Source organism: Lampetra planeri, chromosome 19 (genome assembly GCF_965212315.1).
Source record: "Lampetra planeri chromosome 19, kcLamPlan1.2.h2, whole genome shotgun sequence".
Taxonomy (NCBI): Eukaryota; Metazoa; Chordata; class Hyperoartia; order Petromyzontiformes; family Petromyzontidae; genus Lampetra; species Lampetra planeri.
In genome coordinates this window covers 6,026,325-6,041,111 of record NC_136125.1, presented here as the reverse complement: position 1 = coordinate 6,041,111, position 14,787 = coordinate 6,026,325, and the positions used below count along the sequence as shown (strand labels likewise).

Below are 14,787 nucleotides of genomic sequence, written 5' to 3'. Positions count from 1 at the left end.
GCAATATATCCGTACGACTAAATTTCGAAGCGACGTAGTTAACACGTTAACTGCATTATCGATCGCAAACAAACAGTGGCAGATTTTTTTTATTTGGGGGGGGGGGGGTGGGGGGGGGGAGAATTGCGCTTCTTATCTGCCAATAAAGGGCAGGGGCACGCGAGAACGCGCGCGTCGAGTCGCTACCCCCACCCGCCCCCACCTCTGCCCCCCACCCACCCACCCACCCCCTCTCTCTACTCGGCGTGCCGACAATGTTATCGTGACCCCGCAGTGCTCTCCTTCTTGCCGTGCAGTCGACTACACCCATCGCTATCGCCCAAACATGCAAACGAGACCAACGCGTCTCTGGTCAAAGACAACGGGCACGTTTGTTCGGGTTTGTTTGGTTTTTTAGGTCACGAACCCTCAACCCCCCTTCCCTTCTCACTTCAATGGAGATCAGTTAACTTTGACATCCATTACATAATCTACACCGGTCGAAAGTCTGGCGTTTTCTAAGGTCGGGTGAGAAGAGAATTGCTCGCGGGCTGGTATTTAAGCTATGAATATGCGCTAATAAAGACTTTGCATTTCCAACCACTTAATCCGAATTGTCTGCACTTGACAGTAGGCATTGTAATAGCTGCCTAACGTTCACTTGTGTGATCCTCCCCTCCTCCTCGCAAAACATTTATTTGCAAAGTGTTTAATTTCCACCTGAAACCACCCTCCTCTTTATTGCGCGCATCAGGTCCCCTTGAAGCCACGCACATCGCTCCTACCCACAATCCACCTTCATCCCAGCCTGTTCCCCCCGCGTAGCCAGCCCAGGCTGGCACCATGTCGTGCCAGGCTGGGCTGGCACGACACGGTGCCAGGCTGGGCTGACTACGGTGTCGTGCCCAGCAAAATGGCAGAGTCGACACTGGGTCCCCAACGCTGCACGCAATGCGAACACAAGCGTCCATTCACACAACCCATGCGTCCGTTCACGTGACGTTTACGTGGCGCGAGATCTATGGCGCTGCACGCGGGCACCCATCGATATTAGCCGATCCTTCGTTTCCGCGTGAGCGGAGAACGCACGCCACTATCTGGGAGCAGGAGGAGATCTTTGTTGGTGCGGGGCCCTCTTCTGTCGCAAGACCACTGAGGCTTGCAACCGTCAGCCCGTCTAGAAGCCTGTGGAGACGCGAGCTCTTTAACATCCTCGAGCCAACGGCCCATCTGCCCTTTTGCCCTCCGTTTCAAGGACAGGCATTGGTTGGCTCAGCGACGCTCGCGCGTTTTCAAGTCGCGTGACGGCGAGACCGGCGAAGAAGCCGGCGAGAGCCCGAGCACAATGGGAGCCTCTGTTGTGTGCCTCGTGCACCGACTTGAACGCTTCTGTCCCCCTCCTTCGAGCGCTCACAACGGCGCAACAAGAATGCTCCCAGAGCGCGACATCGCCGCGCGCCCGTGTGCGATTTATGTAACGAGCACATTGCGGGGTTGCTCACATAGTGCGAGGAGGAGGAAGAGGGGGTGAAAGGAAGAGTTTGCGCCGGCCTCGCACAAAAGAAGACCCTAAAAATGGGCCCTGGTCTTTTTTTGGCACTTACTTTTTTGGGGCGCAGAACGCCACACGGTTGTTGCATTCTGTCCCGGGGCCTCTAAGTACCTCTGGGTAACCCTTTGGGCGGATACAGCCCTTCGTAAATCCACTGCTGCGTGAGATGTTGGCCACCCCTCTCCCCCAAGCATATGCAGGTCTTGCGGTTAATTCGACCTCCGGTGCACTGGTCAGTGTGCAGGTTGGTGAAAGGGGCGAGCGTGGAAGTACGGTACAACCAGGGTTTATTGCTGCACTGGCCTCTACTGCCGTGGCCGCCGCCTGGTCAAGCGCTACACAAGCGCAACTTGCTTAGCTTCCGAGATCTGACAGGATCGACACACTATCAAAGACAAAGGCCCCCCGTTGAGCTTCAACATACTATTGGGGCAAGTGCCGTTTGTGAGCACCTATGAAGGCTGGCACGGCACACGATGGGACCGGTGGTCAGCAACCACGCCCGGCCACCTTTGCCTCCCTCATGGCGATGTTTACACACCGCACCAGGTACACACTTGAGGTCGAGTCGACCTAAACGAGGCCCAGGACCGGTTCAGATAATCGTCAGTGGTGTTGGACCGCGGGCGGGCACTCGAACTCGGGTCGCCCGGTTGCTAGCGCAGTGCACGTACCATTGCACTACCGCCGCCACACACCACCACCACCAGCAGCAGCAGGAGCAACAACAGGACTCTTCTCGATGACGTAGTCCTTCCAAATGAGTCGGCATCGTCGCGGCAGACAACTAACAGAGGGGTAATGTCCCTCCGGGCCGACATCGATGAGAGCTCCGCAATTGGCGGCGCCTCTCGCTCAGAGCAGCTAACTCCACGCGTGCCCAGGCGCTTCCTTCACCAGCTGCCCTCTGACTATCGAAGCGCAGCATCACCAACCCCTCCCCTCTCTCTCTCCCTCCCTCCCCGGCTTCACGGTCACGCTCTCGGTCGCAGAAACGACCGCGATGGATCCACGCACAATTGGCGATGCGATACATCGCAGTGATAGCAATGTGGAGGCTACCGATATTCGCGGACAATGACAACGTTCCCCCCCACCCTGTCAAGCTGTAATAATAGGCTGCATAGGAAAGTGCTGTTAGTGAGCACCCAGTAATACCAGCGGGGCACACAAATAGGTGGTGCAGTTGCCACGGCGCCTGCCTTTGCTTCACCGAGCACCGATGTTTGCACACTGCATCGGACACATGTTTCAGGCTGAGTCAATCAGGGAAGGTCACACGAGAGGTGCATGAATATCCCCAACACTGATATAAACCACAGCCTATGAATTGAACCTAGCTTTGTCAAGCAAGGTATTAGTGTTTGTTCACGAATTACAATGACACCCCTTTCCCCAAGATAACGACAAAAATCCCCCATGTCACCTACATGGCTTGATGAGGCAAGGGCTGTCACAGAAGACCTATAAAGGCCGGTAAGGCGCACGAGAGGGGAGGCCACGTGGCCAGCATCACACGCCGGGCAGCCTTTACCCCCCAGGGCTGATGTTAATGCATGGGAAATGGAACTCAGCTCGCCGGGTTCGTAGCACAGCGCCAACCGCTCGACCATTCCACCCACATCCGCGCGAGCGGACGCTGGCGCGTATTTATTTGCACACAGTCGAATGATGTCATTCATTTATGCGCGTTTTTTTCACTCACATCTACGTGAAGGTAAATAAATAACACACTCAGGTGACCACTGAAAGACACGGGCATCCTCTCGATGGGCTCCCAGATGCCTATAAAACAAAGGTCACAACGACACACGCTCGGTCTGTCACTGTGTGTACATTCATTAGCTTCTGCAATTCAAGAGCACAGCGCTTTCATTTGCCCAGTTATTTTCCCAATGCGCTCCAGCAGTAGTTGTATCAACTAAATGTTAGTTGATTTGAAGGAAGCGATTTTCCGCAGATTGGCATGCTGCTATTCATTATTAAATCAAGTTGAAAAATAAAATTCTCCAACCCCAAGTAAGAGATGTCATATTGACTGCAATGAAAAGTGAAAAAGTAAGATGTTGTTTTCTATTTCGATTGAAAGCTTTCGTGACTGCAGGGATTCATCTTCTTGGTTCTTTCGGTAAAGTCACGTAGAAGGGATAGAAAAAAAATACAATTCTCACTATTATTATGTTATATTTTATTATTTTATTCTTTCCCTTCTACGTGACTTTACCGAAAGAACCAAGAAGATGTTGTTTTCTACATTAACTGAGTGTTGTTGACGAGTGTGTAAACATTTTTTCGCGTTAATTGTGCGTGTTCACACACACCTATAATGTGAAACTTGTCATTGAGGTACCAAACCCAGCTTGCCCAGATCAAGCGCTAGAGCAAAGTGTGGACTCCACTTGTTTCATCTGTATGAAATAGAGTGATGGCTGCCCCAACCCCGTTAGTTTTCTCCGGGAACTTCGGTTAACTCCCACACGTAAACACCGATAACACCTTAATATATAGAGGACCGCAGAGCTTGGAAAGGAATTTGACATCGGCTCACCGCCTGCTTGCCTGTGGTTGCTCACTCCTCTGAGTCGTTTTCTCTCTCTCTCTCTGGTTGTCAGTGAGCAAACACTGTGCGTTAAAATAAATATTGCATTTTATTTTCCGGTTTCTTATCCGGTTTTGTGTTGTTGAAAAAGCAAAGAAAATAAAAACCCCTGAAACCTGATTTAGGGACGAGCTCATTCTGAAGAAGAACACCTCCCTCCCAATGCCCTCTTGGGGAAACCTGCGAAAGTTTTAAACGCTTGCAGGATTACTCAGCCGCGGTTTTCCCCGGACGCACTGGAGTGCCGTACTAAATGTGTGTTTGCTAGGGGCAATTATCCACTCGCCGAATAAATTGTGGCGCACGTCGTGAGGCTCTGTGAAAGTGTCGGAAAATAAACTAACAGCCCCCCATCCCACCACCACCCCATACCAGGAAGGCCGAGTCCCAACTGTTATATCGCCAACTGCGGGGGCCAGTTTGCAGGCTGGCACTCACCAGCGGTTTCCGTCGATCAAAGTCCCCTTTGCCGTTTAATAGCTAATGCCCCCCCCCCCATTCATTGCAAGCGTACAAGCAGTGGAGGTAAATTCACGTCGGTCCTTTTGTTAGCTCGCTTGCCCCAAGCGTTGAAACAATGACGGATGTTTGCTAAATCGCCAAAGCCCTCCCACCCGCCGCCCCTCGTCACCACGTTCCCTCCGCCGCTGTCAACCCAGCAGCATGAGTGCAGGTGGTCTCTTGCGGTGGGGTAAGGTGTGGGTACACCTACCTCTACCGTTCGCCCCACCCACCCAACCCCCCTGTCAATCCATCAGTATAAGTGTAGACTTTCATAGCCAATACGTTGATCCGTATTCATGTTTTGACCAAATTATTTGCTGATGCTGTGTATGCAGTGGTGCACAAACACAATTAAAATATATTTCTAATGAGCCATTATTAAATCAATGGACCTTCTTCATAGCACTTAAAATGTGCTATTGTACGTGCTATTAAGTTAATTTTGTGCTACGAATGAGAGCCATAGCTGGAAAATCGCCGATCACGTAGGTTTTAAGGCGAGTGCTGATGAATGTGAGTTGTGCTCATATTAAATAAATACGGACCAGTATACATGGCTAAATCGATCCGCAGGTCTCAATCTCGCCTTCCTCTGTCCACCCAGCAGTGTTAATTGGTAAAGCAATCAGCATAGTGTATGTGGTGGGACAGTGTCAGTGACTCCCACTTCTTCACTCATTATCAGAGGGGGGACCACTTTCGCCGATAAGACATCATCAATGTGAGGGCCGCCACACCATTTGAAGCCATTGGGGTTTGACAGCACGATGATGACGATGATGACGATGGGAGGGCGGGGGGGGGGGGTTGTTTTTCACTATTTGTGCATTGTTGGGGGCCGTACTAAAGGCTACCAGGGACTGCCAGTGGCCCGTGGCCTCGCACCGAAGGTGTCTGGCCGGTGTAGAGCAGGAGACCAAAAATACCCTTTCTAGAGGGGCTTCTCTCGAGCTCCCTCCAGTGGAGGCCGCTCCACAAGCAGTGGGTTGAGCAAGCAATTTCAGGGCTGTAAATTTTTCATTTTCTTACACGGATAGCCAGGGGCTCAATCACAACTCTAAGCCAGAAAGGCTGGCCAGCCTAATAAGCGACGGCTTATGCCCCAATAGGCTTAGGCCTCTGCAGAATATGATATACATTTAAAATGATACAGAAACAAAGTATGTCATGCTATATTGCTTGGAGTTGGGGTTATTGGTGTAAGGCACTACCACTAGACTATAGGGTATACCTATCTATATTAATCTTAAATTATCGAACCTTATATTCCTGTAGCTCTGTGAGTGGATTTATACGTATAATGAGGACGAAATGAAGTGAGATGGATGTGGCGTGCTAGACTGATTCACGTAACAGCGTTGTTGACGGTTCCACCTGAAATTAAGCACCGCCGCTAGCCATATTCTCGCGAGTGCGGTGGAAATGATGAACAGCCTCCTCCTCGTTAGCAAGCTGACCTGGAGCGACAGCTCGCCACTGCTTCTTGGAAGCCACCTGGGGGATGTGGGCGTCATCACAAAACTGTCGTAATGACGCCCACATGATCATTTTCCTTTCCTCTAAAACAGGTGACTGGATGTTGCGGAAACAAATGGCTCCTCCACATTTTACAGAGAGGGAGGAACAGTGGAGGAAGGTGTTTGCTAGGATGCACATGGACATATATGCGGCTCTCTCACACACACACACTTTCTAATCGAGGAGGAATTTTGACAGGCACAACCTCGAACGAAAGCAATGAACCACTCGCATTGCAAATGATGTGAAACATGTAAAGAACTTGTTTTAATCGGATCAAGTAATCAGTTTACAAGCGTACGCCTTTTTAGAATTCAGCAAATGCTCATTCTCATAGCGCAGAAGACACCAAACTCGCTTGTAATGTTAAGTTAATGATGATGGCATAGCTCCAGCCATCAACTTGCAGCTAGGCCATTCATATGAAGAGGGCTTTGAATCAAAATAAGTCCGTCGGCGACACACCTGGAGGCCATTCGCCATGTTTAGTCAGTCTGGGTTGTACCTCTCATCTTGAAGCAGCAGGGCTGTCGAAAAACGAAGGTAAATAATCGACCGATCTTCGCGTCGATAATAGACCGCCGATCACTTGAGAACATTGCGACCTGACGATGTGCGAAGCTATAAAATAGAATGAAAAGGGGGGAAAAAAAATCAGCCAGAAGGGAATTGACGTGAATATTCCTCCCACAGGATACTTAAACCTCCCTCTCTGCAAGATTAAATTACTGGGGGCAGCACCAGGAGTGAGATATAGGCGAGCGGAAACCCACAATTGCAGAGCGGCGTTCACGCGAGCGCCTACAATTGAACCACCCAGACTGCTACCGATATCGTCAGATCTCGGATGCTACGTAGAGGATGAGCCAGGATGATGGCGCAATGGACGTCCACAGCTTGCACAACAGTTGTCAGAGGCTGCGTGGCTACGTTGTCCGCAGAGCGCAGTGAAGCAAAACCCATTGTTGTACTATACTTCTACGCTCACGCCGTTAATGCCCCGCCCCCCCCCCCCGACTTCATCAACACTGAATAACGAGCGTAGCGAAGTATGGTCGTATAACGCCCACGACGCGCCCATCACCCAGCACTGGATGTAGCCCGAGTTAACAACAAATTCTAGTGGACAAAAGATTCGGTGCGCGCATTGTGAGCCAGAAGAATCGACAGTGAGGTAATGAACCTATGCTTCGTTACTCACTTGCCAGTCAGGGTGACTGACGATGAAGCACTCACCACTATGAGATCTCTTTTACCAGTGGCAAAATATAGTAGTAGGGTTTTACCCTTTTAAACTGGTACAAAACTGACACCTTTTTATTCAAGGTATCATGTTTGCAATAACCACAACACAAGTAGTCAAAAAAGCAAACAAAAAGAAACAACTCTGATAATTATAATAATATGCACTCACCGGTGGACAGCCGTCTCCTAATCATTCCACTCGCTCCTTGCAGCCCTCCACTGGAAACACACTTCCCGTCTACATTAAGCAGTCAACCCTTCTGTAACCTCCTTAGTTTCCTCTTAGGAAGCCTAAACTCTTCTACATTTACTCAATTCCATTCCTCTTCCATCCCCTCGCTCCTCCACTCCTTCCCGTCCCTCCTCTGCCCTTTCGTGACCCCGTGTGCCCTCCGTTAAGGTCACTCATTCCTCGGCCCTTACAGACGCCCTGACATCTTAAAACACTCAATTTTTTGTTCCCGCTTTTTGTAACGTGTTATAAAGCGCCTTGAGCTAAGGCACACTATAAATAAATAAAAAACACTTAAAATATTGCTACTATCACGGTCACTGTTCCCGTGAATCACACTCATTGATTCCTCCAATCATGCTGAGGACTCGCTCTGCCCGACTGGCTGTTTTGTCTCATTATCACCGCGTTCAGTAACTACCCTGCAGGTCAAAACTCTTCCGAGTCTCCTTATGTCCGTCCTCGCCACTGCTCCACTTTGAAATTCCTTCCCACCATCTCATCTCCCAAGCACAGTAATAGCCCCGGTTTACGTCGGTAATGCATTCCTGAAAGGTGGGACGACGGATATCGAAACGACGTAAATCAAAGTGATGTACAAGGTAGGTAGGTGGTGGTGGCGCAGACTGAATGAGAGGATGGACGATGCTGTCACCGACGTGAGTTTTGGTTGAGGCAAGGCTCATCGGGTCGTGGTGTCAATAAAGTGGCAACGTATTTGCAAAACGACGTGAAAGTGGGAGACGAAAATGGAGGCCTTAGGTTATTGTCGTGTAGCCGCGCACAACGACTTTCATCTATTAAAACTCCATTCGTGAATGTGTTGATGGCCACTTGGCCTTGTGGGTCTTGGTGGCCTGTGGTATTTTTAGGCCTCTACTCGGCAACCGTGATAACAAAAGTAGCTCGATGTGCATGTTCGTCGCACCAAGCAAGCGGTGGGGCAGCTTGGTTGGCAGAGGCTGAGCGTTCACAGTCATCCACTCCAATTAATGCCAAACAGCTCTTTCATCGCACACATCAGCAGATGACAACACCGCGTCCCAGAGGCGGCGCCAAGAAAATATAGAAAGTGCATTTAATAATAAAATTACATTTTAAAAAGTGCCAACTACGGTGCCAAGCATTCGAATGGGAGCGTTTGACCAGCTGGCGCAAGGCTCGTCGACCCTTCTGGCTAAATTGCACGCTTGCCAGACGCGCACGAAGGTAGCAATCAGTCACCGGCAGCAACCCTTGCGCCCCGATGCATTCGCGCCGGCAGGAAAAACTCTTCGCGGCGGAGAGAGGCGCTCTCCACTTCGGCCGCTGAGCAATGCGAGCGGTTATTTCCCCCCCCCCCCGAAATGGCACAAAATGACTCTATCATTGGCGCATTACGCACAGGCGCTCGCACGGAGCTCGCCTCTCGCGCGGTCGGTCCGCTGGCCTCTGCGGCGGAGCGTCGATGATCAGACGCCTCGGGGTCACACGTGGTTCTCTGATGGCGCTCCTAATGAGAAGCCAGGACGATGGTTGTGCCGGGCCGATAGCAGCTCGAGACAATTTACACTCTCCACGTTCGCAAGGCTGCTCAAGGGTTCGTTTATTTTTTATTTTTCTGGAGGCCCGAGGCTGAAGGCCTGGGGCAGGATGTGACCCGGGGTTACCTTATTCATTCGCTACAAAACAATGCCCGTCGTGGGCTCCCTTTGCTGTGAAACTTGGAGAAAATTGGCCCTTTTGCCCTCCTCTGCCCACCCCTCCACCCTTCCGGACAGTCTTGTGCGTTCACCCCTGAAAGCATAGTTTATCAGTTTTTCATTCGCATATTGGTAAACCTACAAGTACACTCCAGGTGCATTGTTAATTAGCGCGCGGTCTTCGAAGTGGTCATTACGCCTCCTATTGAGTCGAGTTCCCAGAGAATGCAAATGGACTCACGAGTAACCCTTCTCAAGGCATGGAAACGATCTCAAGTGGCAGTGGGGTCAGCTACGGGAGCTTTGTTGGAAGCGTCTCTCGTGCGTTAGAATCCCAGCCACGGCTCAACATGTCGATGTACCCGGCTACTAATTGGTGCCTTTCCAAAAACCATTCCCCGACTCCGCGGCACAAGAAGAACACTCCATTGTGGCTGCCACTCAGAGGAGTTATCCGACCGAAAACGCATTAATTTCGAGAATATCTTGCATCCGCTGACCTTATTGGTAAAGCGCGTGCTCAATGCGCACAGCACACAGCGCCTCGGCGCACGTGCAGTACCTTGGCTAACAGCAGGCATTATTGACACTTGTAAAGATGATGCCCACTTGTGCATCCATCCTCCCCTCTGCCTGCCCCCCTCCCCACTGCACGACAAATTGCGCAAAAAAACAAATTAATATCATCCCGGCCATGCCGGGCTGTTAAAAACAATCAATCGTGCAATCTTCGAACGCCGGCAAGAGCGGTGCCAAAAGTGGCATTAGGTGACGGAATGAAATTGAAGAGGGCTAAAGCATTCTGATGCGCCGTGACAGAGCGACGAGCTGCGGAGATGCACGCTGCCAGCGCTCGGCTGCCCCCCCTCATCTCATTCATTGCCATGCGCGGTGCCACTCGGCTGAGCAAGCCCACAAACCGCCCCCACCCCCACAGCATTCTCCCCCCTCCCTCCACAACTCCACTCGCCTGCCACCACGAGCCCCTCCCAGGCAAGCCACCGGCGTATAAATCCGGCGCTTCATCGCTCGCCGCAAGCGCAGCTCATCAATCGCCGAGACGTCAGAATCCAGCGCCACATTTTCGAGCAATGGAATTAAGGTTCGCCGCTTTGGCATGTGACACGTTGGGCATGCCCGGTGATAAAGATTAAGTCGCTGGTTGAGCGCCGGCGAGCGCATAAGCAAAACCGCGCATTCCAATCCCCAGCGGGGCGAGCGAGGGCACCTGACAGGTATTTACCGCTGCGCCCTGGGGGTATTTTGACGCCGTCACCGTGTAACGGTCAGCACGTTGGACTTGCACATCGGGGGGGGGGGGGGGGGTGAGCCCTGTGGATTCAATCTCCCGGCGTGGTGGATTAAACGGCGGTGCAAGATTCTGAAATTGCCCCCCCACCCCTCCCTCTCCACTCCCCCCACCATCCGCCGCTGTCAGTCGATAGGCAGGTCGTGTGCGGTAGGATAACGAGGGGGTAACTCCCCGTCTCTTCCGAGACGTCTGGAAGAGTAGAGCACGAGAGTAGCGCCTCGCACTACGGAGCTCACCGGCGTGGCGCCCCTTCCCGGCCTGCGGTGGTACGGGCAGCAGCAGCAGCGACAACAATAACAACAAAACGTTATGCAGGGCTGCACCTTTAACCTTTTTTACGTAGGCACTCGGCTGCGCGAATGTGCACCGACCGGCTCACATTGTTCAGAGGGTCGAGGCAGCAAGGATGGATTTTCACAGCAGTGTAACAGCTGCCGCACAGGGAACCCCTGTGGAGAGCGCAGACATACGATCCGCCGTTGCTGCGGTGCCTCACTTTGAGAACCGATACAAGACAACATAGGCCTTGTTTCCATGACGACTGGGCAGCCTGTCTTCTTAGAGGTGGGATTTTACTCCGCCCATCATCTTTCTGGGTTCGATAAACCACGTACCAATTTGGAGATAACCGCCACCCCCGCCTAAGAATGTGGAATTTCCGCTGCTGTCACAGATGAGCACTGCCTCGATGCTGAATTGAAGCAAAACAGCATTTTGACGTTGATCACTGATTGTGTCGAAGTCTATCACGGCCTTCCTTTCGTCTAACATTTGATAAAGCAACGGAGCGAGGTTTCAACCAGGGTGTTGTGATTTTGTAAAGCCATTCGATGGCAACCCGGGTGTCGCCAGACGGATTCCTGTCTCACCGTCACGGCAACGGAATATACGTGCGACGCGGGTTGAGAATCGGGTCCAGGCCACAAGCCTGGGCCGCGTTGCTATGGGAACATAGACTCTCTGTGGTGAGCCAGTGCAGAGCCAGTGCTGAGCCAGTGCAGAGCCAGGTCAGAGCCAGTGCTGAGCCAGGTCAGAGCCAGTGCTGAGCCAGTGCTGAGCCAGGTCAGAGCCAGTGCTGAGCCAGATCAGAGCCAGTGCTGAGCCAGGTCAGAGCCAGTGCTGAGCCAGTGCTGAGCCAGGTCAGAGCCAGTGCTGAGCCAGTGTTGAGTCAGTGCTGAGCCAGGTCAGAGCCAGTGCTGAGCCAGTGCTGAGCCAGGTCAGAGCCAGTGCTGAGCCAGGGCCAGTGCTGAGCCAGTGCTGAGCCAGGCAAGAGCCAGTGCTGAGCCAGTGCTGAGCCAGTGCTGAGCCAGGTCAGAGCCAGTGCTGAGCCAGTTCAGAGCCAGGGCTGAACCAGTGCTGAGCCAGGCCAGAGCCAGTGCTGAGCCAGTGCTGAGCCAGTGCTGAGCCAGGTCAGAGCCAGTGCTGAGCCAGTTCAGAGCCAGTGCTGAGCCAGTGCTGAGCCAAGTCAGAGCCAGTGCTGAGCCAGGGCCAGTGCTGAGCCAGTGCTGAGCCAGGCAAGAGCCAGTGCTGAGCCAGTGCTGAGCCAGTGCTGAGCCAGGTCAGAGCCAGTGCTGAGCCAGTTCAGAGCCAGGGCTGAACCAGTGCTGAGCCAGGCCAGAGCCAGTGCTGAGCCAGTGCTGAGCCAGTGCTGAGCCAGGTCAGAGCCAGTGCTGAGCCAGTTCAGAGCCAGTGCTGAGCCAGTGCTGAGCCAGGTCAGAGCTAGTGCTGAGCCAGTGCTGAGCCAGGCCAGAGCCAGTGCTGAGCCAGTGCTGAGCCAGTGCTGAGCCAGGTCAGAGCCAGTGCTGAGCCAGTTCAGAGCCAGGGCTGAGCCAGTACAGAGCCAGTGCTTAGCCAGGTCAGAACCAGGTGAGAGCCAGTGCTGAGCCAGTGCTGAGCCAGGCCAGACCCAGTGCTGAGCCAGTGCTGAGTCAGTGCTGAGCTAAGTCAGAGCCAGTGCTGAGCCAGGTCAGAGCCAGTGCTGAGCCAGTGCTGAGCCAAGTCAGAGCCAGTGCTGAGCCAGGCCAGAGCCAGTGCTGAGCCAGTGCTGAGCCAGGCCAGACCCAGTGCTGAGCCAGTGCTGAGTCAGTGCTGAGCCAAGTCAGAGCCAGTGCTGAGCCAGGTCAGAGCCAGTGCTGTGCCAGTGCTGAGTCAGTGCTGAGCCAGGTCAGAGCCAGTGCTGAGCCAAGTCAGAGCCAGTGCAGAGCCAGGTCAGAGCCAGTGCTTAGCCAGGTCAGAGCCAGTGCTGAGCCAGGTCAGAGCCAGTGCAGAGCCAGGTCAGAGCCAGTGCAGAGCCAGTGCTGAGCCAGGTCAGAGCCAGTGCTGAGCCAGTGCTGAGCCAGGTCAGAGCCAGTGCAGAGCCAGGTCAGAGCCAGGCCAGAGCCAGTGCTGAGCCAGTGCAGAGCCAGTGCTGAGCCAGGTCAGAGCCAGTGCAGAGCCAGGTCAGAGCCAGGTCAGAGCCAGTGCTGAGCCAGGTCAGAGCCAGTGCTGAGCCAGGTCAAAGCCAGTGCTGAGCCAGGTCAAAGCCAGTGCTGAGCCAGACCAGAGCCAGGGCAGAGCCAGTGCTGAGCCAGGTCAGAGCCAGTGCTGAGCCAGGTCAGAGCCAGTGCTGAGCAAGGTCAAAGCCAGTGCTGAGCCAGACCAGAGCCAGGTCAGAGCCAGTGCTGAGCCAGGTCAGAGCCAGTGCTGAGCCAGGTCAAAGCCAGTGCTGAGCCAGACCAGAGCCAGGGCAGAGCCAGTGCTGAGCCGGTATGGTTCCCTCCGGGCTGTGGAAAATGAGACCGCGGTTGCTCTTTCAATCTGCCGGAGATGCTCCAGATGCCTTTGCGTGGAATGCCTCGCATTCCAGATGTGGAGCCAATCGTTTCAGAGGCTCTGCACTTCCGACGAGGGCTTCCGATCTCAAGCAACATTTGTATAAAATTACCAGCAAGCACTTAACTCAATACTGACTAGTAATTATTTTTCAAGGATTACATTTTTATTTTAAATTGAAGTAAAAATGCAACTGCAATTGCAGACACTTGACACAATTACGATTCTTACAAAAACATACGGCATTAATACATTTGGGAGCAAAATAAAAAAAAACATTTAAATAATAGACTCGTTGGGGTTGGGTTAAAAAGGGTAAAAAAACGAAATTTCTACATTTGCCTCTTTTCTTTAGTATTTATGTTTTCATATTAATCTCAGTAAATGATGGCATGCTACCATGGTGTGAAGATTAGCACCCTGGGCTTTCAGAGGTTGGCGGTTGATTTTGATCTCCTTGGCTTAGTGGTCTAAATTATGGAGCAAGTTTCTTAATCCCCCCCTCGCACCCCTCCCTTTCCCCACCTGTATCCACCCAGCAATATAAATGGTTCCACCACAGTCGATCATGCGCATGTGTGTTCAGGTAGGGTGCGGGTAGGTCCAGCCTCTTTCTCAGATCCCCGTCCAACTTGGAAGAGTAGGCCAAATCACCTCTGTAAGAGCTCCCTCTAGCGGAGGCCCTACCACCGCCAGAACAGCGCAACACCTTTTTTATACAAAGAAAGGCTGCTTTAACTCAAACAACATCTTAAGCATGGGTCTTGCCAAGAGCTCCCTTAATCAATAGCACTTGCCTTAATCATTGCGGAGTCGCGTACCACCCATACCATCCATACCACGCGCAGCACGCATACCAATTCCGAGACAAAGAGGGAGGTCAAAACAATGGGCGTGCAATCGTTTGCCCTCTAAACACTGTCGGATTCCTGCAAGCACAGGCAGCTGGCCAACGTTTCAGAGGCAAGCAGCTTGAACAAAATGCACAATTAACACAATGGCTGTAGGAATTTCACCTACAGGGATATAGCCCACGAGCCAAGGGGGTTGGTCAGTATTGAGAATAATACAATTTCTAACGTGCACAATGTTTCACAGACTTAAATGACCAATACCGCCTGGGGTGGCAAATGCTGTGGAAGCAGCGTTGTCATGAGGCTTAGCATATATGTCGTCTGCTTTACATGCATACTTCCTATTCATTTTCATATTCCGTAGATGTTTCGTATCATTTGGAAAAAAAAATCATCAGATTCCCGCATTTTAACAATAGTCTCACAAATAGCTGCCATGGCGAAATTGCACACATCTGTGACCTGCAGAAAATATATTCCAAGATAATCATCGTGAGCA

The 14,787-nt window shown here is 52.2% G+C and overlaps 1 long non-coding RNA gene across 1 annotated transcript in view; it reads right to left on the bottom strand.

Annotated features, from left to right (window-relative positions):
• LOC144724001 (uncharacterized) overlaps positions 1–6,977 on the bottom strand; it is a 68,198-nt gene extending 61,221 nt beyond the window's left edge. Inside the window, exon 1 of the long non-coding RNA XR_013586434.1 lies at positions 6,658–6,977. This is a non-coding gene — a long non-coding RNA (uncharacterized LOC144724001). The remainder of the gene's footprint in view (positions 1–6,657) is intronic.
• Between the last annotated feature and the right edge of the window lie 7,810 nt (positions 6,978–14,787).